Genomic DNA, 26,475 nt, shown 5'->3' on the forward strand with positions numbered 1-26,475 from the left:
ATGCCAGTCTTCAACTCGAGGTTACCAATACAATCACAATGCATGGACCCTCTTCTTAAAATCGACTCAGAACTTAAATTGCTGCTTCAGAAATATACTGACTTGGCTACACTAGATAATCTACAGAGTCTTGAAGAGGCCGTAGCAGCTCTTCAAGCCAAATTTAAGACTCAGGCTACCAACTCTGAGCAACTAAAACAGCAACTAGAAGAGCAGATTGCTAGTGTCCAGACACAGCTCCAAACAATTGTTCAAAGCATAAAGTCCCAAGATGATTTTGATCTAGTGATTTCTACTTTAAAAGAACAAATTTAATCACTACAGATACCTAATCTGGACCCCTTAAACAAAGCCATAGCCGAGGTCAAAGAAAAAATCGAGACACTAGAAAATTTTATGAACAACCTACCATCTTCGGATGCTCTGAGTGCTATTACTCGTAGTGTTGCCAAAATCAAGCTACAACTAGAGACATACGAGGATTTTGGCAAAATTCAGAGTACCATAAGCCATCTTGAGGGTACCATAGCAGCAGTACGGAACGATCTGACAAATGTACAAGAAACTCTGGAGTCCCGTTTACCTGGTATCATAGACACCCTTGCCAGTGTTCAGCAACAGATCACTAAACTTGAAAATCTTAATACCGAATCTGAGCTATCACATTTTCATCACTTGATCGAAGATATTCAAACAAAGCTTGAAATTTTACAACAATCGACACCTACTCAGGCAGACATAGCCCTGCTCCAAGATGCTATGCGTAGTGTGGCTGAAGCTAGTGAATTAAATGCTGTAAAATTGGCCCTTGAGTCTCTGCAGAATACGGTAGCCAATCTGCCTACATCACAGGAACTTAAAAATATTAAAAGAGCCGTACATCGCATATTGAAATCTGAAGACATCAAGAATATTCAGACAGAGATCAAACAGCTTACTCAGACCGTGGCTACTCTTCCAACCAATCAGCATATTAACGAACTGCATGCCCTGTTTGAGGATATCAGAACCCAAGTCCATGATCTTACAGCCGAAAATTCAAAATTGGCTGTTGTTGAAAATCTAAAGCAAATTGTAGCCAACATCAAGCAACAGCTAGGGACCATGGAATCCAACCAAGCAAATGCTCTGTCTGTTTTTGCCACGCAGCTTCAAGAGATTGTGCAACAATACAAGAAACTTGCTGTGGACATAAGAATCAAACCAGGCCACGACGAGATTGTTAGGACTATCAACGAGCATTTTGAATCTGTAATAAGTAGATTGCTTACAGCAGAAAAGAAATAACTGGCCTAATCGAGAATCCTGAGCACACAGTAATCTTTGAATTGTACAGTGTCCCCAACAAAGAATACGAATCACCGTTTACACCAGGGGATAGGTGTAAAGCTGGGATAAGGGGATATAGGGGATAAGCTGTATTTAGAAAATCCTGTAGTATCAGCTGCTGAACACCCCATAGTTGCAATATTCTTGTTTACATACTATGTCTAGACAAACCATAGTTGACGAGCTACACAGACCAGCCAGACGTAACAATAAGCGACTGCCAGTGGTCACAAAAGGCATAGACGATTTGTGGCAGGCTGACTTGGTTGAGATGGCAAGTGGACAGCTGAAAAACATACACAAGATCAACAAGGGCTACAAGTATCTACTTACTGTCATAGATACATTTTCAAAATATGCCTGGGCTGTGCCGCTCAAATCCAAGACTGGAGCATGTGTTACAGAAGCTTTTAGGACAATCATCAATCAGAGTGGCAGATTACCACGCTATCTACAAACAGATAACGGTAAAGAATTCTATAATTTGGTATTTCAACAATTTGTTAAGAGTCATTCAATACGACATTACTCAAGTTACAGCGATCTCAAAGCCTCTATTGTAGAAAGATTTAACAGGACCCTAAAAAGTCATATGTATAAGCAATTTACGCTTCAAGGTAATTATAAATGGGTTGCTATGATACCAGAACTTCTAGATCAGTATAACAACTCGGTCCACACCACAATTAATAAGAAGCCATCTGATGTAACCAAATCTGACGAGCAGCAATTGATCAACACTGTTTACTATCCGAGATATCAGCCAACAACCAGAAGACCTAAATACAAGGTAGGTGATCAAGTAAGGATTAGTAAATATAAACACATATTCGAAAGAGGCTTTACTAGAAACTGGAGCACTGAATTATTTACAGTGGTTCAAGTTATACCTGGGACCCGTAACACATATATAATAAAAGACCATCACAACGAAATCCTCAAAGGCCGATTCTATGAAGAAGAACGTAGCAAAACTAAACAGCCTGACACTATCTCATAGAAAAAGTCATCCGCAAAAAAGGCAACAAGCCACTGGTCAAATGGCTAGGTCATCCAGAAAACAGCTGGATCAAAGCAGACAAAGGGATACTATGATCACCTGGGATGTTATAAAGCGACTACCAGAGCCCGAACAGCATACTAAGAAAAATGGCAATCTGCTACCTGATAATATTGGTTGACTTATTGTTGGGCCATCGGGTTGTGGTAAGACTACGCTACTGGTTGATAATTTTTACTGGCACCTAACTGGTTAGACTGGAAAAACAGGCACTTGTACGTCTTTTCTAAGAGCTTAGAGCAATTAAAATATCAGCAGCTGATGAAGCTATACGATGGACTGGATATAGTCACTTTTGAATCAGATGTTAAGCCACTCGATGACTGTCTCGATAACTCGGTTGTTGTGTTTGATGACATTATATTAGATAATCAAAACGAGGTTCGAAATTTTTTTACAAAGGGGCGACACACAAAAATAGATTGCTTCTACCTGGCGCAGACCTTTTCCAAAATACCGAAACAGCTGCTACGAGACAACAGCAATTTCATATGTGCGTTTCGTCAAGATCATACTAACCTCAAACACATACATGACGAGTATGTAGGTGCAGACGTAAGCTACAACGATTTTTCTAAGTTTTGTGGTAGGTGCTGGAACCAGAACAGCTACGAGTTTGTCACAATTGATATGACAAGAAAGCCCAATAGTGGTAAATATAGAAGTAAAATCAACGATTTTCTAGACGTAGAGACGTATATAAACAACCATGAAACGACCAATCATTGACGATCTTAAATTAAGAGACTATATTGTAAAACGATTCAAGGGATGGAAATCAAAGAACCGAGGTTTTTATGAACAACACAAGCGCACAGAACAGCCTATTATTGATGCTATTAGTGAACTGGGTAAAAATATCAAAACTGTTACAGAGCAGAACCAAAATTTGATCACAGAGCTTGTGCCGGTAGCTGCTCGGAACATATTAGATTATCCAATCACCCCCCTTTCTAGTATTCATACACCTAGCCCTGTTCGTCCTCGAAGAATCGAAGCTAGTCAGGATCCTATTGAATTGGGCCTTCTTGCTCAAAAATATTTAAGCACACCTAAAGACAACAAAGACGAGGTCTTCGGTTTATATGCTGACACAGAGCGTGACGGTAGCATCATACATAAAATTAGCAATTTTAGAGTTACGTTTATGGGCGATGATCTGATTGTATATTCAGAATCTCATCTTGGAGAAAGAGGCGGTTAAGTATCCTGGAACACCTGGATTGTGGGAACTGATGACTCGTAAACGGCCTGACGACTATACAGATCAAGACTACGAGCACTACAAAGAAATACTAATAAAATCGGATGCCCTGTACCAAAACAACGACCCTACACAAAAAAGAGTCAAGTCTAGCAGTGGAGCAAAATACAACAACTTAATCAAGCCCATATGGACACAGATCAAGACAGGTAGCGGGATCAAACATTACAACACCCTGCCTAAAGAATTTGTCTGGGTTGACGATGTAAGAAAACTAATAGATAGGCTGCTCGTTATAGCTGGCGAAGAAAATGCCGGTAACCACAACTTTTACAACGAAAAAGTCGGAATTATGGATATGATAGCCACCAAATTGTCTAATTTTATAGTCAACGACACTAAGGGGATTGGATATATTATAAAAATTATTAATACTCTACCGCCTAAATTTTGGAATATCTCTGAGGGTCGGGGGCTGGTTAATGACATCATAAACAAGCTGCCATTTGAGCTAAACATACCAGGCTATTAGTATTGTGGTCCCGGTACCAAACTAGACCATAGACTAAGCAGAGGGGACCCTGGTGTTAATCCCCTAGACGCTGCTTGTAGAGACCATGACATAGCATACAACACACATACCGATCTTGACAAGCGACATGTGGCAGACAAAAAATTAGAAGAGGCTGCATTCGGTAGATTAGTAAGCAGAGATGCTTTTTTGGGTGAAAAATAGCAGCGTTGGGGACTACTATAGCTATGAACACCAAACAAAAACTAGGGTGGGGGTTGTAACAGACTAAATAAACTGGACCAGCAATAAGTGTTACGACTTAAATTTAAACCACTTAATTAAGCTATGTAATCCCAGAATATGTATATAATAAACCTACGATGAAGGCCAAGGGTGTTATGTATCAGGTACCTTATGCAGGTCTTAAATCTCTTGGTACTATCGATAGTTTTTTAACCAACAAACAGCGCAAAAAGAAAAGCTCTTGTCTTGCCAAAGGCCATGGTATGAAGTTGTTACTTAGTAACCCCCAATTAAAAAAATTACAGCAATCCAGAAAAAAATCACATGTAGGTGGCTTTATATTTAGTATCCCGGCTATCTTAGCAGCACTCGGTGCAGTTGGTAGCTTAGCAGGGGGATCGGCTGCCATAGCAAAAACAGTAATAGATGCCAAGAAGAATAAGGCCGAATTAGCTGAACTAGGGCGTCATAATCTGGCCATAGAGAAACAAGGTAAAGGTCTTTTAAAGAGTCATAAATAAGTTTAAGAAAAACAAGCGCCGCTTACCAACCAATATATTGAAGCTTTAAGCGAACCACTGGGCATAAAATTTTTTAGAGGTGCGTACATGTCTGATTGATTCTTTACCAAAACAACCGCTCAAAAAAGAGTGTGGCATAGTCAATTTGGATAGCTACAAAAATCGGGCACACACTGGATCTGCTATCTTAAATATTCAAACAAGGAGGCATTTGTGTTCGATTCGTTTGGGGGGGATTCCACCTAATAATGGAGTAAAATATCTAAAATCTCATAATCTGTATTACAATGACGATCGTATTCAAAATTTTGAAGATATTAATTGTGGACATCTGTGTTTATCTGTTCTTAGATATCTGTCCCAAATAAATAAACCATCAATTGAAGATTTTCAAAAGGCCCTGTGGTATCTAAAACATCATGGGCATATTCCATCTGACCAGCCAGAATTCAATCTTAAAACTCAGACTACATGATGTATCCCAAATCAATAGCTCTTAGAGCATTCAACGGCATGTACTTGATCCCTAATATTACACACCATAACAACACAATCACAGTTGGGGATCAAAAAAATGTCATCACTCCAGGGCAGTATAATATATCTACTTTAAATTCTCAGTTACCTAGTGGTGTTGTCTTAACTCAAAATTCTGTCACTCACAGAGTAGAGATTGTGTCTGCTACAGAGACAGTGGATCTGGGTACTATAGCAGAGCTATTAGGCTTCCAGAACAACACAAAACTTGAACTGGTATGATCACCAAATGAGATGGCATAGGCACTCACAAACAAACTGGCATCATCGCAACATTCAAACCTAACTCTGAATTTATGGAGCCAATCATCTACACTCCATCACCAACATTATATTTTCCGGTGTGCCATAATAGAATCGACTACATTGAGTTGGTGGTCAATAACGAAAAAGAAGAATTAGTTGATTTTGCTGGAGCCACAACAACCGCCATCATAGAGATTAATATATAAATAAAATACATACTAAAAATTGGAGCATATCGAAAGCTACGAGTTACAGTCGTTCCCTCCGAACCGTAGGACCTTTGCCAATTTGAATCAGCCTAACACAGAGATTGAGGTTGACCTTGACGTAGGGGATGGCTTTATACACCCCCACAGAGCCGACCTATATATATATCAAGTTTTATGTTGTCAAGCTCGATGGCACAGATTATTCTGTTAACTCAAATATAAAAGACTAGTAGACAATTTTGTACCGCATCTATTTTCTCAAATCGAGATCCGAAAGCATGGTGTTGTCATAAACAGAGTAGACTATCCTGGTATTACCTCTAAAGCTTTGGCCACACTGAATTTATCCAAGACCGAGGCCTCGTACTACAACATCGGTGGATTTGAGGCTGGCGATAAAATAATAACCAAGAGCCACACTGTACTGTTTACGATGCGCCTGTTATCTGGATTCTTCTCAGATTACAAAGACATTATATGCAAGGGTGGTTTAAGAATCACATTTCGAAGAGCCGCCAATGATAATAATGCTTTGATGCTGTACAGCACATTAAACTCTACTGGGGCGGCTCTGCCTAATACCCTACCTGACGAAGACAAATGTCTTATTCAGACTATGGAGCTAAGAAACCCGGTTGTTGAATACGAAGCCAGTTATGCTCTTAAATACAAAGCAGATATACTAAAAAATCCACAGGTGCCTTTACAATTTTATACATATCAATGTGTTCAGAAGCCTGCCACTGGCAGCTATTACGAATTAGATGCTACGAATTCATTTTCTAGTATACAATATGACATGCCAGATTTTGTGGTGGTGCTGTTTCAGACTGGTCGAGAAACAACCAGCAACAAAATTCAAGTAAGTTCGATAACTGCAATATCAAAAACATATATCTTAAAAACGGCAGAAACGAGGTGTTTCCTAGAGAAAATTATAATTTAGACATGTCCAAGGATGATTTTCTTAAATTATACGAGGCCTACACAGCATACTGAAAGAGTCACTACTGGCAATAACGACATGTATTACCCGATGAATTCAAAGCACAGAGACCGATGTTTGTAATCAACACCTCAAAACGCAAGCAGGTTGTAGTTAATGATAGGACAAACATTAAAATAATCTGTGAATTCCATGATACACCATCTGCCGACACCATATGCAGTGTTATTCTTATAGGTCAGAAATCATATGTTTATGATATAAGAAACGAAAGAGTCACAGAGCAATTCTAGAAAGCCTATGCATAATGCATTGTCTTAGTACTAGATATACAAGTTGAGCCTGGTGCCCAATTAAAATATTCGGGTTAACATATTAATGCTCTGAACTGACTGTCAAGTATTTAAGCACACTTGACAGAGTATTACACTAAAGGCAATAAGCTCATATGAGCATCTTGGCATAGTTTTAAGTGTAGTCAAGACAATGTCAAGAGGGCCATATTTTTTACGATGGAAAAACAATCTGACAGATGCAGCTTTTGTACGTGTAGCCAAATCAATCTGAGGGGGGTCATACTTTTCACGGGAAATCCCCGAGGGCTTTTTTACCAAATTCTTGGATTCGACAGAGTAGCACACTGTATGCAATAAGCTTATATAAGCATCTTGACATAGTTTTAAGTGTAGCCAAAACCAGTCTGAGGGGGGGGTCATACTTTTGTGTTCCAGTAATATCGTATTTTATACTATTGTGATAAAATGAACTGCAATAATTACCGTGGAATTTCTCTACTCTCAACAACATCTACAATATTATCTAACATTCTTTTAACAAGACTAACCCCATATGCTAATGAAATTATAGGTGATTATCAATGTGGATTTAAACGTAACAGATCAACTGCAGATCAAATTTTTCACATTAGAAAGACACTTGAAAAAAAGTGGGAATATAATCAAATTGTCCATCAGCTATTCATTGATTTCAAAAAAGCATATCATTCGGTCAAAACAGATAAATTATATAATATATTAATCGAGTTTGGAATACCTAAGAAGCTTGTTAGTATGTTAAAATTATGCTCCAGTGAAACAGAAAGTAAAATTCGTGTGGGTATTAATGTGTCTGACAAATTTACAATTCATGATGGGTTAAAACAAGGAGATGCATTATATCCATTTCTCTTTAATTTTGCCTTAGAATATGCTGTTAGGAAGGTAAAAGAAACTAAGGACTAAAATTAAACGGTGTGACTCAGTTGTTAGCATATGCAGATGATGTAGACTTATTAGGGGATGATATATGTAAATACAATCAAAACTAATGCCAAAATATTTTTCAAAACTGCTAAAGAGGTAGGTTTGGAAGTTAACAAAGAGAAAACTAAATATATGCTTACAGGCCGAAACCAAGTGTTAGGTTATAATCAAAATCTAATTATTGATAACAACTCGTTTGAACCAGTTTCCAAATTCAAATACTTAGGAGTAATATTAACACGTGAAAATTATATTAAAGAGGAAACAAAAAGTAGGCTTAATTCAGGAAATGCATGTTACTTCTCTCTTCATAAACTTTTGTCTTCTCGTTTAATATCGAAGAAACTAAAAGTTAAAATATACGAAACAGTAATTTTGCCTGTGGTATTATATGGGTGTGAAACTTGGTCCTTTACATTGAAAGAGGAACATAAATTGAGAGTATTTGAAAATAAGATCCTTAGGAAAATATTTGGACCTAAAAGGGATGAGGAGACAGGTGAGAGGAGAAGGTTACATAATTTAGAACTACATAATTTGTATTCATGTCCAGATATTATTAGAATGATTAAATCAAGAAGACTTAGGTGTGCAGGCCATGTGGCACGAATGGGAGAGGAAAGAGGAGTTCACGGGATTCTTGTTGGGAAACCTGATGGTAAGAGACCTGTAGGAAGACCAAGACGGAGATGGAGGGACAACGTTGAGATATACCTAAAGGAAATCGGTAGGGATGGAAAAGAGTATATAGATCTTGCTCAAGTTAGGGACAGATGGAAGGCCTGTGTTCATGCAGCCATGAATCTTCGGGTTTAAGAAGGCTAGAGAGTTAGTTAGTTAGTCACTTTCTGAGCGAAAATTAATTTTGGGTCATTTTTTACCATTTTTGGGTCATTTTTTTAATAATTCTAAGGTCATTTAATAGGTCAGTTTTATTTCTGTGTATATTTTGGATCATCAGCTTCCGAGCTATAGTTATCTTATGTATAAAAATGGATGTACAGTAGACTCCCGATTAACCGAGGGAATGGTTGGAAAACATCCCGCTTCATAATGCACCCCCTGTTTGTTTACTAGGAAGTTGGAGTCAAGTCACCGTCCGCGCTGCACGTGTTCGTTACATTGTTGGTGTATCCGATTGTTACGTTGGTTTATCCGATTGTTACGGTGGTGTTTAAGTCTGTGTAGGCCTATTCTAAGCGGAGAAAGTAATCTACTAATTTATGTTGTACTAGTAATAAATAATTACTATACAGTTTTAAGCGTTGTTTCGTCATTTACGACCTATTAGCAAATTATCTCCGTATTATCCGAGTTTTTCGGTATCCGAGGTAATCTCGGTCCCAATTAGCTTCGATAATCACGAGTCTACTGTATGTGTCTTTGTTCCAGTAAAAGTCTCCAACGCCTGGAGCAATTTCAACCAAACTTGGTACACATAAGACTTACAATCTGGAAAGAAATACTGTGGGGGTAAGACACCCCTGGCACCCCTAGGGGTGGGGGTGGGAAGGAGGTGACATGTAAAAATAATCGAAAACCACCGATATTAGTGTGCAATCCATAGTTTTCGGGGTCGCTAAGATGAACAGTGACACTGCGAATGCCGTTCAAACAACTGGCACCCCTAGGGGTGAGAGTGGGAACGGGATGACATGTAGAAATAATCGAAAACGACAGATATTTGTGTGGAATCCATACTTTTCGGGGTCGCTAAGATGAATAGTGACACTACGAATGCCGTTCAAAACCCTGGCACCCCTAGGGTGAAGATGGGAAGGGGTGACATGTAAAAATAATCGAAAATGACCGATATTAGTGTGCAATCCATAGTTTTCGGGGTCGCTAAGATGAACAGTGACACTGCGAATGCCGTTCAAACAACTGGCACCCCTAGGAGTGAGGGTGAGAAGGGGATGACATGTAGAAATAATCGAAAACGACAGATATTTGTGTGGAATCCATAGTTTTCGGGGTCGCTGAGATGAATTGGAACACTACGAATGCCGTTTAACTCCACGTTCATCAGTCATCATCACCTATCGGCATAGTGGTGGGTGAGAGTGGTGAAAAATAAAATGGTAAAAATTACCTACATTAGTGTCGAATCCATAGTTTTCGGAGTCGCTAAATTCTTTGGTTAACCCACGTTGAGCAATCAACAGTATAGTTAGAATTCATTATTTTACTGTCTAATAGAAGATTGTGATAAATAAATACCCGGGCAATGCCGGGCAATCAGCTAGGGGTGGGGTGGGAAGGGGGTAACATGTAAAAATAATCGAAAACGACCGATGTTAGTGTGGAATCCATAGTTTTTGGGGTCGCTAAGATGAATAGTGACACTACGAATGCCGTTCAACTCCAAGTTCATCACCTATCGGCATGGGCGGGGGGGGGGGGTGAAGAATAAAATGTCAAAAATGACCTACATTAGTGTCGAATCCATAGTTTTCGGAGTCGCTAAGCTAATTGGTGACATTGACGATGACATTTGAGAGAGAGAGAGAGAGAAACACTTGATTTCTCGATCACGATCAACAAGTCACAGGGGCAGTCTATTAAGTACTGCGGAGTGGATTTAAGATCGCCATATTTCTCCCACGGATAATTTTAATAGAAGATTGCGATAAATAAATACCCGGGCAACGCCGGTCCATCAGCTAGTAAACTATAATATTTCAGGCCATTACCACCAGAAATTTCCCGATGGAAATCTGAAGTTGTAGCTCGTTGAACAACAGGTAACTTGTATTTTCCACGCTCGTTCCGCACCTTTGATGGCTTTTGGCGTCGCCACCCACCCCGCCATCTGTCTTGAGGAAGGGCAGGTTATTTGCCCAGGATTTGCCCAGTCAGAGTCCTTGAACCTAGAACTGTTCAAGACAATGACGTCACTTGCAGGCTCAATGGGATTTCCGTTTCGGGTTAGCTTTTCTTCTAAAACAAGTTTAAAAAATTCCCGGACCGTGAGTGGCTAAGAGGAAAGTTTGAATATCCATATGCAGATCATCAACAACAATAATAATACTTTATTTACTCCTAATACAATACAATTATTTATTGTAACTCAACTGGCTCGGTAGCGCCTTGAGTTGTTGACATTTGAACTTGACACCACAAAACAAGAGACTGCCATCTATAAAATGTACTGTTGAGAGAGTCTGATTGGTGGATGATAGTTGACGTAGGTTATTTTACATAGCTTTTCTTCCACTTTTGGCTAATCGCGACAATTAGGATGGGTGATGATATCATGAAATTGCTGAAAGGAACACACACGCTCAGACCGGGATTCGATCCTTGGACCCTGGCGTCTTAGAATGCTTTGCTATAGCTATTTTTGAGAGTAGAAAGTTCTAAATACACAAAATATATTAATGTGCATACCGTAAGCAGCTTTGTAGAATCCATTTTTACAATTCCAGTCCCTCCCGAAAAATAATCCTGCGTGTGCCAGTGGTCAAGTGGAAGCAAAGGTGCCCACAGGGGGCACTCTCAACCCGAGATACCTGGAAAAATTAATACAATTCAAATTTTGAAATTGTAGCTTGAAAACATGGATGAGGGGTGACGTCAATTATAGCATATTAAATGCCTATGAAAATTATCATAGTGCTGGGTATGCTTTATGAGAATTATCTTAACTGCGGGAAAGCATCACTCCACGTTTCCCTCGCTTTAAGCACTGCTGCCCCCCCCCCTCTCTGAGAAAAAATCCTGTGGGCGGCCTTGGGTGTGTGGTCAACTTGTATACGGTAATATAACATGCAGCTATGAAAGTGGGTGGAGTGGGTGAAAATACAAAGAAAAAACGGCCAGTAGGAAAAAATCACACCCTAGCGACAAGTGCATTCTGTCTATGCCGACATAGTTGTAGTCAGGAAGCTTGAAGCACATGTAAAGCACGTCTGCAACGAGTACGTGTTCTAGGAATAAGATTGCATAAACAGCAGCAGTCTGGTCTACAAACGCCTCCCAAATTGTGTATGGGTGTATTTCAGATTTATCGACTTGGTTCGTCCTGAGATAAATGACTCGTGTGTTACACCGATTTGCTTTCTCGCGATCTAGTTGTGTAGCGAAGGGTTGCACTTTGTAGGACATAATCGATGCAAATTCGTGATAGCCCCCTTGGGTGTTCACTTCCTGGTTGCAAAGCCACACGTTACACATGTGAGGTGAATATACTCTAAATGGATTCTTAGGTACAGTCACCAGCAATAAAAATGTGACACCTAGATCATGAAATACTCTTTTTTCTGCCAGGCGTTATATGTATTTCCTATGAATCTCTTAGCATAATATTAAAAATATGCACACTCAAATTAGTACGTTACTTTTCATTCAATATAGTTTTTAAAGCTGTGTGTTAGATGATAAACATTTAATATAAGCGTCTAGAGCTGTCCCCACAAAATACATACACTGATTTCTTTCATGTAATCCTATTGTTCACTAAAAGTAGAATATTGTCCATTATTTATCTTAATATCTTACAGAATTAAATTGCTTATAACTAAATTTAAAGTAATGCTGCCATCTTTGGTATGTAATGGATATTAACTGGATATACGATTTAAAGGATATTGTACGTACATTATGTTTTAATTCATGAGAGAATTCAGATTTTATTCTAGGAGGTTGCGGGCAAAATATTTTTTTACAAAAGGGACAAATTACAGCTCCTCGGGGAGGGCAAAGATAATATGCTTAGAAATTGTGGCAATGCTTTATTACATAGACGTAACTTAGTGGAGGCAAGGGAGCACTTGTCCCCCCAGACTTTTCAGGCTTATTAAAATGTATAAGTTAGAGGAGCAAAGTAAGTAATATTTCATCTTTCTATTCAGTTTACATCTTGCTAATCTGTGTGGTGTGTCTCAACCTTATGAAAAAATAGTTCTGGCTAATAATTCTCAAAAATTAAGGAATATTAGGTGTTCCAATTATTATCCGTATTATATTGGACGAAAAAGAGTGAGAAAGAAATGTAAAATGAGAGATGGAGAGACGGCAGATGGTAACGTGGAAAGAGATACTGTAAGAAAAATGGAAACGTGGAAAGGAAAAAACGATAGAAATATTGTAAGGAATTGTAGCTTTCGTGGCGATGTGATTCGAACAAGTGTTCTCGGATTACCAGTCAGGTTAAGTCTGCGTTAGCTTCCAAGCAACTTAACCTGGCTGGTAACCGAGAACACTTATGGAAGATATATATGGTAAAATAGAAAGAAAGAGAGAGAGGGAGGGGGAGAAATAGTAAGAGAGACAGTAAGAAATATGGAAACGTTAAAAGAGAGAGGAAGAGAGATAGAAACGTGTAAAGGAAAAGAGTAAGAAATGTAGAAACATGGAAACAGAGATAGTAAGAAATTTTGTACGTAAAGTAGAAAAAGAAAGAAACAAAAATAGAAACGTGGAAGAGAGAAAGATACAGAAATGTGAAAAGAAAGACAAATGGAATGTGGAGAAAGGGAAGATAATTTGTATCCATGACTACCAAAGGAAACTCCATGACAATATTTCGTCCGCTCTTGGGCCCACCTGAACGAAATTCTGTGAAGACACGACAGGTTCGAGTTCACCCAGCATGCAATGCATGAAGTACGGCAGCGTCGTCTGTTGACATGTGTTCATTTACAAGATCTTTGGACACAAGACGGTATTTGAACCTGAAACCTCTGAGATGAACCGGTCAGTCAACTCCATCGCGTGCGTGGTAAAGTGTTTGGCGCTAATGACCCAGCGCACCAGAAGCAGCCGCTGCAGTTCGAAGGTTGTAAAACGAAACGGGAAAAGTTCGGTCCAAGGAGACTGCATGCAAGGAGTTCATTTATGGGGAAGCGAACTTTTGAAGGTGAACCAGATGATTGCAAACGACGTCAGCCGCGTGCATGGATCACCCAGCGACCGAAGTGCAACTGAAAATCTGTGCTTTTTTGTGTGCGTACATCGCTAAGAATTGTGACATAGCGAGTGAAACCCCAGCAGCAAAATGCGGGAGAAAGAAAACTGAGAAACTTCAGCAGAGTAAGTGAAAGAGGCGGATCGTACTTTTACTTGTTGGGCGGGTCGCCCCGGGAGACATTTAACGCCTGGCAGCCAATGGGAGGCAACGCATTTCGTATTTCCACCTCCGACACCGACTGAATTTACATGCATGCAGAGAAGCTCACCTGGTCAGCATACAATACCTGGACCTCAGGTTGCGAAGACATTAGTTGTGCGTCGCTGGTGGCATTTGGTTCGTACCAAAAAAACTCTTCTGGTGCACCATCGAGACCGGGGACCACCACTGTCAAGGTAAGAGCGCCGCTACGGAACAAAACTTTATCTTGAGTGGGAGTCAAACTCAAGTACTCGACGTCGAACCGATTTTGTTTCACTAAAGCCAAACCATCTTTGAGTTCCCTTCAATAGCCACTGGTGTCTTGCCCTTAGAAATTCCCACCAAACACCCGAACAGAACCCCCGCATAGAAAACAAATCTATTTGAAGCGTCAGAAACGCTAGTTTCATGCATTTCTGTACACCATTTATAAATGTAACGACAAAGTGGGCGTTTCTTTCTATTTAGAGCTGTACTATAAAGCATCAACTGATGCTTTTTTTTAAAAGCATCAAAGTTGTATCGGTTCAAAGTTGTATCGGCTCAGCTCTATTTATTACTACAGTAAAACCTCGTTAAACCGAACTAATGGGGGGATAAATTGACCGGTTTAACGAAAGTCCGGATTAACTGAAATAACCTAAAAGGACAGTAGAAAGTGCATTAAAACTCCGTTTATAGCAACGAAACAGGTTTATTATGGTGTGTTTAGGCATAGGCCTAAATACACTATACAGTACAGTAAAATGTAAATCAATACCGTACATACAATGCAGTACGTACGACGAATGCGATTGTTGACTTCTAGCCACATTTAAAACCTTGTATTGTGCTTTATATTTTTCTTTTTGGCCTTTTGCCTGTCCGGATTAAGCGAAGTCCGGCTTATCGTCCGGATTAACGAGGTTTTATTGTATTACGTTTTCGGTGCTGTTTATATCTCCTAATTACCAAAGTACTTGAGAAGAAGAGCTTACATTTAGGCTACTATCTTATGCTACCCTCACTACTCTTTAGTAGTAATTCAATTGTATTAATGCTGTTCTGTTCTAAAGTATATGAATACTTCAATAGGCATTTTAAAGTAACGTTCAAAACTACACAAAAATCAAAGATATATATTAGTAGAGTTAAAAGCACAATTCTTGGTAAATAACTAAACTTTTGCTGGTACTATCAATGAAAAAGAAATGTGACATGTGGCTAAGTTTCAGTCACTATAATCACTGACATCTTGTGACTAACATTCAAAGATTGATTGATTTAGTTTCTTGGCTAATTTGCGAAGATGGGGATGAGTGATGAAATTATGAAATTGATGAATGGACATTCACAAACATCCAAGCCCGAGCGGGATTCGAACCGGTACCCTTGGCGTCGCAGTGCGATGTGCTAACCACTTCGCCACCGAGGTCGACTCTCTCGGCAAGGGGTTCGGCTAACATTCAAAGAATTTTAGAAGAAATGTTACAGGAAGAATCTTATTGTACAATATTACAAAGGGTTTGGGAGAAAGTGGTTTAGTGCTAGAACTACATTTCTTTCAGAATAAAGTTCTTGCAAATCTAGGTATTCTGCGAATAGTTTTGTTTAGACCTGTTATCACCGATTGTCAAAATTTCCTCACGTGTGTCTATGAATCTTATTAACTTTCCTACCCCATATTGTCTTCTTGTGACCTCTTCCGGACACTTCTAAAATCTAGTTTTATTTAACAACAACGAAAAAAAGAACACTCTTAATAAAATTGTAGGATGGACTGTAGTTCTTTAGTAGATTCGAAGTGGAGCCGTAGAATTCATACATTAATTGACTAACTATTTTACAAGCAACATCTTAGGATCTTTTAATATGGCTATTTAAATCGAATTATAAACAAAGTAGGAAATACTAAAAACCTGCCTCGCTACTCTACTATGAATTAGTTACTACAGTGATCACCGCAGGAGTGGTTACTATTTAAAGCTCTACTTGAATCATACATTTTTTTAACAGTCAGGAAAACGCAGAAATATCAAGATCATTTAAACACATTAGGACATGGATGCCTGGCCAACAAATTGAGATATTATGAAGAAAGAGAGAGCTGAAAATCTGCGAGATAAAAGAAAGAGAATAGGACAACTGAGAGAGAAGGGGAATAGAATGAAGGGGAAAAGAAGAGAATCTGGAAAAGTGAGGGAGAAAAGAACATAATAAGAGAGAAAATGGAAGGACAAAGTGGCAGGTAGGAGAGATAAGATGGGAAAAGTGAGAGAAAATGAAGGAAAAGGGACATGTAGGAAAGAGAAATTGACAAAAAGAGAAAATGAAGGAAAAGCGACAGTTATGAGAGAGAAAATGGGAAAAGAAACAGAGTATAGCTGAAAGAAGAGAATAGAGAAGGAAGCAAAACTATCTGGGTGCAAATTATTGTAGAGATAGCCCGAACAGAGAACGAAAAGTGAAATATTGAAATTAAGGTAAGATGTAAAGGAGACATGTGAAAAGGAGATTACAGGATGAGGAATACGCAATAAGGAAAAGAGGATTCTTGGCGGCAAAAATTCGAGCCTAGCGGGAGACTATATGGACGCCTGCAGGTTTATAGCAAATTTAATTCATTTCTGACACGGTTTAAAATTAGTTTCTTCTACATGTTATTCCTAATTTATGTATTTTCAGTGTGGGCCTCCCCCATGGCGCAGTGGTAGCGTCATTGCCTTGTAATCAAGGGGTCCCGGGTTCGATACCCGGTGGAGGCACAAGTGGTTCGGATTCCACTTTAAACTGTAGGTCCAGTCCCGATTAGCCTTACTGTGCATAAAGTGGACTTAAAACAGCAACTCAATGTATTTTCAGTGCGTCAAAAGCAATAGCTACAAAAAACGCGTACCATTTATCCTGGCGTAACTTGTGTCGGTGTATTTGCCTAATTAGCGAGGGTCTGGAGTCCTTTGATTTTCAATCCCCTAATTAGCCTTCATTAGATATTAGAATTTCTTATTTCATATCCGTACGTAAATAATTTGTACCCAGGAATCGACGAACTTAGACCTCCTTCTGGCATCCCAAATCCCGAAGGTTTATTGACGCAGAAACACAAGCGGGAAAAAAAATCAATTCACTTTTGACCAATTTTACCAATTTCTTTCAGGTTCATCTTCCTCTTGGTTTTCCTACAAGTCTCTTACCATTAGGCTTCCCAACAGGAACCCAGTAAACCTTCCCAATCTCTCCCAAGGCGATACGTGGCCTTCCCGATGAAGTTTTATTGATTAAATTATTCCAATGATATCAGGGGGTGAATACTTGATTGACTGTGTTCCGCAACACTCCACCCTTACCGGGCCGCTTCTGGCAGGAATAACCCCAATAAACAACTAAATAGGCTGGTTAGTCCTGGGTTCCCATCCCGTTCCTCACCAGAGCGCTCGGAACCAAAGAATCAATCACAGGCAAGAACTTACTGAATTAATGTTGCAGGGTGATTGCTGAAAACTCGCAGAAATGGGCTTTATACATTTATTTACAATTCAACAAACAAGGCTCGGATTCTTCCAATAATTCTCTAATTTACATTATTAACATTCCTCTAACTTGAGCCCCACGGCAGAACTGTCAAGTGGAAGCTAAGCATCGGCAGAACTGCCTCGGGATGCTTTTTCTCATGGGAGTCCACTGGAGCCCGGAGATCGCTCTCCCTTCTGCTATCCAGTTCATAAACACCCTGTCACTGTCCTCTGTCAGAGGCCATATTTATACTTCCTCCTGCGTCGCATGGGGGAGGGCTGAAAGTTCAAACCTTATTGGCTCTTTTAAACTACACAGAACCATGGAAGAAACCCAAGCATACAAAATCATACACAATCACAAAAAAAGAAACAAATACTGTTTGTAACAACTGATAGATTTGTTGTTTTAAGTCCACTTTATGCACAGGAAGGTTAATCAGGACTGGACCTACAGCTTAAAGTGGGATCCAGGGGGTGAATATATGCATTCACTGTTATGTAACTTTCGACACTCCCCTGTTGTTTCATGCAGTTTCCGTCAAAAATATACAGGGTAATTCAAAATGAATGGTGTAACTTTACACAGTTGTTATGACGTTACTATTTATGATAGAAGATCAAACAAGCCATCAGCATGATGAAAAACTCTGGAACTTTTACTCACATGACAGCCACGTGTAATGCGGTAAACGTCCAAACGATAATCAAGTACATGCTATGCACGAGACAGCAAGTCATTGTCCATGGTTTCCAAGACATAATAATTCAGAGTTGTAACTTTCGGAAGGGTGAAGCATGTACATTACTACCAAAACGCATGTGGAAATGTCTTTGCAGCATTGTGAGTGAATAAGTTATCGATAGGTCCAACGCACAATACAATACACTACTTTCTACTGGTCACTAGCCATTTTGCAACACTGGCGATCCTGGTAGAACAGCAGCAAAGCAGCATAAGCCCACTTAGTGAGAAGAAAACTTCTAGAGTTTTTCTTTATATTGCATTGTCTGATTTTCTTTCATAAATAGTAACGTCATAATAACTGTGTAAAGTTGCACCATTCATTTTGAATTACCCTGTATTTTCTAAGAACATCTTAGAGAGAAAATAGAAGACGTTAATGTTTAGATGTATCTTACTAGGTAAGAAGCATTTTATGCAATTTTATGTGGCACTGGAGTAAAGAAAAAAAATGCATTTTTGTCGTAATTGACACACTTTGGGGTCTGTTACACACGAGCGAGTAGTCTTAAACTGGATTATGTGACCATGAGGACCGACTGAGGTTACCCAGTCTAATGTACTGACACGTTTCTCAAAGTGTTGACATTCAAACCCTTTTGTCATACACGGCTGGTTTTTCACTCACCCTCGTGACATAATGTCAAGGGCAATGTTAGAGCATTCTTTTGAAATTTCCCCTCTCGCTACAAGGCCGGAGAAAGACTTTCACCGGATGTAAACAAAAAATTCCAGCTGGGAGAACGTTACGTTGAGGCGGAAATATCCCGAAGCCCTGGTTATGACACAGAGAAAATCGTATGAAGGCACCTGAATGGTTATTGCTGTGTCAGGGAGACCAATGAACCGATGAATTGGCATTTCTCGTGGATGGGAAAACTTCTCATCGCCATGGCAGTATGCTGGGTGTTTCAGTGACCTTGATTCCAACTTGCAGGATGAATGGAAACTGCCCCAAGTATCAATAAGAGAGGAACCCCTGTCCGGAAACGCGTCGTCATTACAACGTTATGAGCCAAAACTATTTGGGGGCTGCCTATGACAGTGGATCAAGACGACTGAAAGATGCGGCTTGTAGATTTAATACGGACTTTACTGCAGTGTATCCTGGCACTCTATGACGAAAACGTTACAGTAGGTGTTCAAAGTTGAGACGCTGGAAGCCGCCATTTTGAACATTTTGCTACACTTAGTGTTCTTCATAATAATAATAATAATAATAATAATAATAATAATACATATTATATATCTCTTGGTTCTTCTTTTTTACTCCAATAGTTTCGAAAATCAAGCCTACATTTTTTAATCCTCACAAGGTATGTAAGAAGTGTCCCTTTTGGATATCATCGTTTCAACCTCATGAAGTACACCCTTGACTGCACTGTTGGAAGCTAACGAGGCTCTGGCGTCTGGACTCACAGCCAGAATAATCCCTCGTGCGGTTTGTGTTGCGTCCTGTCCATACGTGTTTGTGATTGTTCTTTCACCAACTTCACCTCATTATCTTTCATGATCATCGTGGCGATTAGCAAGAGTGGAAGAAAAGCGAAGTAAAATAACCAAATTTAGACATTTCCTATGACAGCGTCGTCTTGCAATCAAGGAATCCCGGTAGACACACAACGCACAGTGGTTAGGATCTCACTTTGAAACTATAGGTCCAGTCCCGATTAGCCTACCTGAGCACAAAGTGAACTTAAACCAAACTTTTGCAAACTGCTAATCAGTGTCGGCAATTAGGGGAGCACTTGCCCTCCAACTTTTTGTCACTTTTCCCTTGCTACACCTTACCTACGAAACAAAAACTGTATCCACCACAGTTTTGGCATTTTGTCCCCCTAGTTTTGACACCCAATCGCCGCCACTGCTAATATCTCCCACTTCCAATTTTGCTTGCGTTCTGCAAGCTGTAACCTACGCTTGATTACAATTTAGTCACGTTCCGGGTTAGTGACTACCCCACCTGCACATTCGGACACTCGTTGTCCTTGGTCCGACAGAATCTGCCATAAATTTCAAATCTTCCAAGTACGGAATGCCTCCAGGCCCGGAAGTTCTTACCTATTAACGACCAGTTTAGTGTGAACAAAAGAAGTTTTTACAAATCTACAAAATAATCACTCTTGGAAAATTATCTTGTAATTATACGTACACTCAGAAGAAAATAATGTAATTGAGTAACCAATCAAGGACAGCCTAAAATTATTCTAAAATATATTCATCTTTTGACGGAAAAGTCGGATAATGGCAAGAAACAGAAGGCAATACACGATTCCCTGTAGCTTCATTTATATTTTTTTTTATATTCACATGCTTTATTTTATATCGCTTTTTGTGCCACTTTTGGCTAATTTGCGAAGTTGGGGTTGAGTGACGATGTGATGAAATTTGTGAATGGACACTCACAAACATCCATGCTCAGGCCGGGATTCGAAACCCGGGACCCCTGTAGCTTTTCGTAATAGCGTGTAAGCTGTAGGGATTTAAGTGTTTGCCAAGTTCCTATTTACTGCACGTACAGTCAACGGCGAAGATAATTGTAGGCAAATTGCCTACCACTACTTTCATTACTTTTTAATTATACATCCTGTGTTGTTTTAAGGAATAAAACTATGTTGGTTCGAAGCAAGTATTGTTCTCTGTTCACTGACGTCATTATTTCAATTCACTGTCATCACATTGTGTAATACAGACCGAATGAAAATGGTGGTGGACAATTCGTCTACTGTTTCTTCCGCCGTTGGGTGTACAGTCACAGACACTGCCGGCTTGTAACGATTCCATTGAAAGTCAATGTATTCATTACAAGCCGGCAGTGTCCGTGACTGTACATAGTTTAATCATGACGGCGAGGAATGATTGGTTGCTTGGTTTGGCTTATTTGACTTCACTTTTTTGCCTGAGGACGAGTGATTGTATGATGAAACTAATGATGGACACTCACAAATAACGCCCAGATCAGGATTCGAACCCTGGACCGGCAGCGAGCTCTGATAAGTACTCCGCCACCGAGCCTTGCCATTTAGTAATCTGATGGAAAATTAAATGTGTATATATAGTTTTCGAAGCATGTTAGTGTCAGTGGTTACATTATTATTGTTTGCCCGTATAATTTATGACACATCTGAATAAACATGTATCTTGTAATAAGTACCATTTGTGTACATTTAGAGCTCTATTATCACACTGAATTATCACACTATCCGAAATCATCCATCACCTTCATACCCTCTGCAGGGATTTGTGTTCACGTAATCATCCTGCATCCTTATCGTCACGATCAATTCATAGAAATAGAAATGCGTAGTATCAAATTTATTATGATAGTGCGATCACTGCTATTATAGATTGATGAGGGTGACTGAGAAAACGTTAGAACATCGCCTCTCCACACAGCAGGGTTGGCAAAATTTGTTTTCTTCGACAAAGAAAAAAATAATTGTTTTAAACATGTTTTTAATGTTTTAAACAAGAACCGAAAAAAAACATGTTTTAAACAAATAAAACGTTCAAAACATAATGCCAAGAAGACTTATTTTCTAAGAATAATGATGAATAAGGAATCTGTTAACAATCCAAGGAAGGACTATGTTCCTAGTTATAATGAAACGCTTGACTAACTTCTTAAAATACTTATTTTTGTTAATGTTTAAAGTTAAATCTCACATGTACGCTGTTCAAGAAGCTTCAACTCATCCACAGTTACCAGACCCCTCTCTATCCAAGTGGTAGCTACTCTGTTTTTCGGAATACATTTTTTTCGTGAATGCAACAAAATATTGACATTGACAACTGTGTGCAATGCAGTCTATTAAGTGAGGATCAGAACTGTTTCATCCATACAGTATTCAATTTTATTTTTTTTAAACACTTGTAAAGAAAACATACCCAGGCATTTTAAAGAGGCCCACGGGTACTCGTCACGATATGTTTCTTTGTTAACTGATTAGGCCTATACATTTTCAGCCACTCAACAGATTTTTGTGCAGAATAAACAAAATGACACGGAATGAAAGAAAATACAAAGTTATAAAACACGCAAATAACCGGTAAACTATCAAAAATCAAGTATCAAAATGTGTTTTAAACATTTGTAAAAAAAAAAACAAAGCCGTGTGTTTTAAGCGTTTAAAACAAGTTGTCTTAAAAACTTTTGTATTAAACATGCCAACCTTGCCACACAGTACGGTAACCCAATCGTGCAACCAATACCTCATACCGTTCCTCCGTCGCTACTGGGTTCGTCCGGCTGATAGAGGCAATGAACCCGGTGGTAGAGGAATGAACACCTCCAGGGTCAACGCATTATGACAAGAAGATAACACGTCGCCTTGGGATGAAAATTTTGCAGTTGCCACTAATCACGAGAACCGAAAGTATAGTGCAACAAGCGAACGTAAGAGTTCGGTCACCCAGGACGCCCAAGGCGTCGGGACGAGGCGGCGACACCGACGTGGGCCTGCGGCGATTGGTCCAGGTAAGTGTGGGGAGAGCTCTGTATCTTCTTCATCTTCCCTCTTCTCGGCTTCACGGATGGGTTAATGTTGGTCTCGATACTACAGCGGGATACAAAGTGAACATCGAGACTCGATTTCATTTGCCAAAGAAGCAATTGGACGGCAGAAATCTGACGTCAAAACTGAGACGATGACTGGGTAATATTCCATTCACTCTCAGATTCAATCCATTAGCATTGGTAAACGCAAGTTACGCTCAATTTTCACACACAGCGTGTGGGTGACTCGCACGATTTATCGCTGGAACTCGTTCCTGCACAAACAAAGGCATTCTCGCTCTTGGCGGGATTTCGAACGGGGAATTTCCCTTCTCGTCCATTACCTTTAGTCACCAGGAAAATCCTTGGGCCTACCAGAAGGTGATATTCTCTCATGAAACTTCCTGTAAATAGGTTAAAGTGTTCCTATGCTTTAGATGCTGGGAACATTCAAACGGCGAGGAACATGTTTCAACAGTTCTTTTATTCAGGTTCAAGAAAGTATTTTACGTCAGGGAGAGTTGTGTAACTCGCTTGCACATGTTCAGGCAGTGGGGGATATCAAACTTCATGGGAGGAATGTCAAAGACATGAAGTTATAATACTAATAAAAACAATGTCTTCCTCCGACTGCGGGACGGCATGGGTTCGAGTCCGCCTGGGTTCAGTCTCTGGGTTCTCGGCCTGTGTATAGGACCGGTGGCAACCCACCGTCATGAGGAAATTTGGAAGCTAGGAGTGAGTAGCGTAATCCGGTCTCGGAACTCTCCGGCTGAGGGTTCGACGTGCTGACCCCACGTCACCCATTACCGGTTGAAAATCTCCACACCTCTAGGTGGGATTGTGGGAGGGAGACTGTCAGTGTGGAGATAGGCCAAGGTCCTTCCAGGGCTGTAGAGCCACGGGTTATGTTATGTTAATAAAAACGATACGAATATTCTTCTTGAATTGAATTGTTAAGTCCACTTTATGCACAGAAAGGCTAATCGTGACTGGATCTACAGTTTAAAGTGGGATCCGAACCACTATGTGCCTTCACCGGGTATCAAACCCGGGATCCCTTTCATTACAAAGAGACGATGCTACCACTGCGCCATCACGGAGGCCCTCCAATAATTTTAAATTGCCTCTTACCTCTAATAAATTGGGTCTAAATGTTGATAAGACTGCACAAGCACGTAACTATCATTTCACAGTAAACTGCTGACTGACTAACCGTTAAAATATCTGCAAGAAGTTGAAATTTGTTACTACAATAGTAGGCTTGCCATATTTTTTTGGGTCCAACCCAGGACATATTCGCGATCAACTCGTTAGTGCTGAATTTCAGTTATTTTACAAAAATAAATTGAGATTGCTTAAAAGCCATAACATTTTATTGGAACATTAAACTATAAATTGTACAAAAAAAATATTAACATTATTTCCTAAAATCAATCAATTAATTTTTAAATGTTTTATTGAATAATACATTTTCTGATCTTTAGGAAACCTCTCTTATGTTTGCTGAAGCAGTAGCATTAATAGCACTCCTGTGTTTTACTGTTTTTACGTGGTCTTCAATATAACCTCTTGCTTCATGTGAAAGAGAAAATACTCCATTATAGAGTGCACATTGCACACATTCACTGTCACTGTCGTTACACAGTTTCAAGAATTTGTATTCCTGCTGCAGGTTAACGTTATATACACACTTTATTTTGCCTATTGCCAAATGCAAAGACCTTGTAAGTAGTTATAATTATCAACAACGTGCAGACGAGTTACTTCACACGCTTGCAAGACCACCAAGACGCTCACGCACGGAAGTACGGAAACGAAGCCGCTCGGAAGCCGATATCTCGAAGAAAGAAAAGGTATAATCGATCCTTATAATCGATCGATCCTTGCCGGTCATAAATTCTGATCGTGAATATTCAATACGGGTAGCTATTTTCGTGTTCAGATTCTCAAAACCCTGAACGTTTTGCAATCCCGGACAGCACTACAAAACCAGGACTGTCCAGGCTAATCCCGGACGTTTGGTAAGCCTAAACAATAGAAGCTCACATTCCACGAGCCCTGGCGCTCTACACGTGTCCCTTATAAAAGAACGTCAAAGGCAGAAAAAGTTGGCAAAATGAGGAGAGACTACTAAAAAAAGTATACGTAACGCCCCCTCTCCTTTCGAAAATCCTGGGCACGCCACTGCCAACCTTGACCCTCCCTGTGGTTGCGCGTGCCAGTAATGCCAGTTCCGATCACACTTTGAACATAAAGTGTGCCTAGAAGAAACAATGACACAACATTGTCGAATTTAACCTCTGTTTAAGCATCATTACCACAAAGTCTTGTGGCAGGAATGTTACGGCATAGTAAATGAAAGCATTCCCTGTGCGTGCGCATAATGCACGGTTTCCTTAACCTCTGGCTCACGAGCCAATTTAAAGTGTGAGAAGCCTGTGTGCCTCCCCCCTGCTTGCCTGGGTTATAATTCCCTTACCATTAGCATAAGTGCTGGTAGAAATTTTTAACGATGTGTTTACCTTTCCAAAAAAAAAAAAATCGCATTACAACGCAACTGTCACGAACAGTAGCAAAGGAGTTGCTAAGAAGTTAAAATCCAATATTCCAAGGCAATTGTGGAAAATGGAAACACTGGGACATTTGTCGTTGCGTTGCAGGTAGTGTTGGGCGATATCGTCCAGACAAAGCATATAGCGATATTAAAAAAAATATCGTCCAGGCGATATCAACTAGACGATATATCGTCACGATATTTGGCGATATATATCGTGGAGACGATATATCGCCGATATCACGATAAGGAAAAAAATATGGTATCGTACCGTATGTGACGATATTTTCTTGACGATATATCGCGATATCAAATTTCTGATATCGTCCATCCCTAGTTGCAGGCATAAGGAGGTCATCTGGACACTTAGCCGCCACGTTTGTCATTTGTCTTGTCACTGAAGGTTCCACGATCGAATCCCGGAAAGGAAGTGTCTTTGCGAGCGGTCCTGCATGAAGAGAACCCCTCTGGCGCTCTCGTCCAATTTTCAGTCCTAAGTGAGCGTGAGCGATGCAATCAGCTGCTTGCAATGTAATCCTCCTGCCCATGCATTGCCAAATGTGTAGCGTTCTTTTACACATCGTTACCACCTTCATTCAGCAAGTGTTTATATCACTTAGTAAAGGAGAAAACTGTACGCAGGGGTAATCAAGAGGTCCCCAGTTCGATACCCCGGTTCTCATAGGCCCAGTACCGATTAGCCTGCACATAAAGTGGGCTTAGGACAAATTTCAACAAGACTCCAACATTACTTACATTGTATGAACGAGAAATAGTTTTGGAGTGTAAGGGGCGACTTTCCCATAACACCCAAATGTCACACTCACTTTGTTGCAGACTAACGAGGCTCTGGCGTCTAGACAGCCAGTGTAATCCTTTGTGGGGTTTGTGTTGTATCCTGTCCACATGTGATTGTCCTTTCGTCGATTTCATCTTATTTGCGATCAACCAAATGTTGCAAAAGGCGAAGAAAAATATACTAATTCAATCAGTCAAGCAAATTA

At 39.8% G+C, this 26,475-nt stretch overlaps 1 protein-coding gene across 1 annotated transcript in view; it reads left to right on the forward strand.

The window, feature by feature from the left end:
* The first annotated feature begins 13,990 nt into the window (after window positions 1-13,990).
* Window positions 13,991-26,475, forward strand: part of LOC145996631 (very long chain fatty acid elongase AAEL008004-like) — a 104,290-nt gene continuing 91,805 nt past the window's right edge. Inside the window, exon 1 of the mRNA XM_083133203.1 lies at window positions 13,991-14,377. The gene's annotated coding sequence lies outside the window, so the exon portion shown is untranslated. The remainder of the gene's footprint in view (window positions 14,378-26,475) is intronic.

This window comes from Lepisma saccharinum, chromosome 1, assembly GCF_977018435.1.
Source record: "Lepisma saccharinum chromosome 1, izLepSacc3.1, whole genome shotgun sequence".
Lineage (NCBI taxonomy): Eukaryota > Metazoa > Arthropoda > Insecta > Zygentoma > Lepismatidae > Lepisma > Lepisma saccharinum.